Genomic DNA, 2,946 nt, shown 5'->3' on the forward strand with positions numbered 1-2,946 from the left:
TATCTTTAAATAGCTGCTTCAAATGCTGTTCTCCCTAGTCAAAACCATTATCACTGTCCTTGTTTTAGAGACAGTAGGTCACACTAAAAGGTCACACTAAAAGGTCACACTATGGGTTCCACACTATAGCGGTGGAACTGGAATTTGAATTAGTAAATTTGGTTTGAGTCCATGCCTTCATCCACTAGAATGTAAACTCCAGAAGGGCGGGGACTTTTCTCTTTTAGTTCACTACTATATCCCCCAGTGCCTCTGGTGCTGCCAGGTACATGGTATACACTAATAAACATCTGTTGAGTGAACAAATGAATCCACTATCAAAATTAAAAGTGCAACATTTGCAGCAGAAAGAAGCAGAGCTCCTTCAGCAATTCAGAGATATATTTGGACCCTGATTCATCAGTCAAATGGTGGTATACCTATGTATCCAATTTACATAACTTGCCCACTGGCATTCTTTATAGATACAGTTTAAGGGAACTGATTTTTAAGGTCACATATAAGCTTGAAAAACTAGACCATAACGAGGCAGAGAAAGGTATTAGTTATGGAAAACCGAACTTATACTCTTTTCTTGGTAAGAAGAAATCTTTCAAGAATAAGTAGAAGGATGGCAAAAGAGATTTCAAACCAGAAGCTTCAGATATACCAGGAAATCTTTTTCCCGGAAAAACATGTTTTAACTAAGGCTTATCCTTCAACTTCAAGGACATTAAGTGACTGACACTGGAAACTCTTTGGATAATTAAAAACATGCCCCGCTTTGGCAGCACATATACTAAAATTGGGATGATAAAAGATTAGCATGGCCCTTGCACAAGGATGACACACAAATCTGTGAAGCGTTCCATATTTAAAAGAAGAAAAAAAACCCAAAACACCTCATGAGAATAGATGGAAAGGTAGAAATCACCGGATTTCAGAATGGATAACTTTTCTTTCTCTCTCTCTTCTCCTGGCTCTATCTTTCTACCTACCTACCTGCCTACCTGCTTCCCTATCTATTATCTACCTTCTGTTCCAGCTGCTATAACAAAATGCCACAGAATGGTTAAGTTGTAAACAACAGAAAATTTTTTCTTACAGTTGTGGAAGCTGGGAAGTCCAGGATCAAGGTTCCAGCATGATTGGGTGAGAGCCCTCTGCCAGGCTGCAAAATTCTTGTATCTTCACATGGTGACTTCTGTGGAATTTCTTTTGTAAGAGCACTAATCCCGTTAAGGTAGCTGATAGCTCCACCTTCATTGAGACCTAATTACTTCCCAAAGTCTTCACCTAGCAATACTATCACCTCTGGTGTTTAGGTGATGGTGATGGTGGTGGGGAACACAAGCATTCAGACCATAGTACTGCCTACACACATAGATTTTTCTACATTTTCATATGTATATATGTATCTATATGTAGCATCCAACAGGATGACACCAAGTTAGAAGGAAAACAGTCTGACTAGTTCAGGAAAAACTTGGACCAGCTTCCAAAAAGTGTTTTGACCTACTCAATGAAGGTTGGACATAGAGTAATGAGGCATACCACGGATGCATTTGTGACTAGCAGTTAGACCAGAAGGGCTCTTGGAGTACATCTGTCTAGGGCTGAAAGATTCAAATGGCCCTTCTTCTAAAACGCTACCCTACTGGTAGCAAGGCCCAGAACTAGGGCCACTTGATCCCAAAGCCAATGTTCTCCTGTTGTCTTCCTTTTCGAAGGGGTCAAAAGATTAAAAGAAAGGGGTTATTCTTAGACACAGCATGGCTAACTATTTAAACTCACATTTACTGTTGCTAGAAATGTTTTTTCCTTGGTATACTCCTCCCTCTCCTTCCCCACCCCTCACTGCTCATCCTGTCCAAAAATGCCAATACCCCTACTCAGTTTTTTTAATAGAACCCTCCTTGGGGTTCTATTATGCATGCAGACTGTCGTTTGATCAAGGGTTGGCAAAAACCACAAGCCCTGGGCCAATTCTAGCTTGTGACCTATTTTTGTAAATAAAGTTTTATTGGACCACAGCCAAAATCACTTGTTTATGTATTGCCTGTGGCTGGTTTCTTACTATAGTAGAGCTGAGTAGTTGCAACAGAAATCCTATGACCTATAAGGACTAAAATACTGACTCTCTGGCTCTTTACAGAGAAGTTTACAAACCCCTACCTTATACAATCAAGATGTTCCTTCAAACACGCAATTCTCTTCCTAAGAAACATTCTTCCCCTGAGATACCTGAAAAGTGCAATTCTTAATACCATATGCTCCCTTGAGAAATTATTAAGTTTTAACAGGTTTGCAGGATATAGTAGTCCTTTTAACTGCAAATAATTTTTCAAAAAACCCTCTCCTTTGGAAGCAAGTTCTGTGAAATGGTATGAGTGATATGGTGGGGCAATAAAGAAAGATTTGAAAGAGGGCAGACGCTTCTTTGGAGAATCCTAGCCATGGAGGTAAGGAGAAGCTGGGGCAGTGGCTGGAGAGAAGTGGCATAATTCCTATTATGTTGGCATAGTAATTCCTATTATCCCAGCTTGCTGTGGTGATCACAATGTGTGAAGCACTGAACACCCAGCAGACACTCAGAAAAAGAGGTGTCACAACAATGCCTCCCCCAACCACCAACAAAGTCAGAAGAGCACTTCTAAAGGTCTAATGAGTAATAAACCCACATATGGAAATAAGTTCAGCCCTAGCAGTTACAATAATGAGACGCTGTTTTCACTAATTAGATTAGATCTGACAGTATTCACACAAGCCAGTGTTCAAAGGTCCCTGCAACCCGTCCTCTCACACTGACAGTAGGTAGTGTTCCAGGGCTCACTAAAGCCCTTGCTGCCATTTCAGCATCACCTCAAATTGGCCCACATCAAGGGATTCTCTCCCTCCTACCATTAGCCGCAACCCCCACCCATCTCTGGGAGAAAAATTTAACCACCCCACCCCCCAAAAAAAAAA

The 2,946-nt window shown here is 40.9% G+C and overlaps 1 pseudogene; it reads left to right on the forward strand.

Annotated features, from left to right (window-relative positions):
• The first annotated feature begins 758 nt into the window (after positions 1-758).
• LOC145522082 (U6 spliceosomal RNA) lies at positions 759-857 on the forward strand (annotated as a pseudogene).
• Positions 858-2,946: the final 2,089 nt, after the last annotated feature.

The sequence above is a fragment of the Giraffa tippelskirchi genome, chromosome 9 (genome assembly GCF_054371585.1).
Source record: "Giraffa tippelskirchi isolate mGirTip1 chromosome 9, T2T-mGirTip1v1.2.pri, whole genome shotgun sequence".
Lineage (NCBI taxonomy): Eukaryota > Metazoa > Chordata > Mammalia > Artiodactyla > Giraffidae > Giraffa > Giraffa tippelskirchi.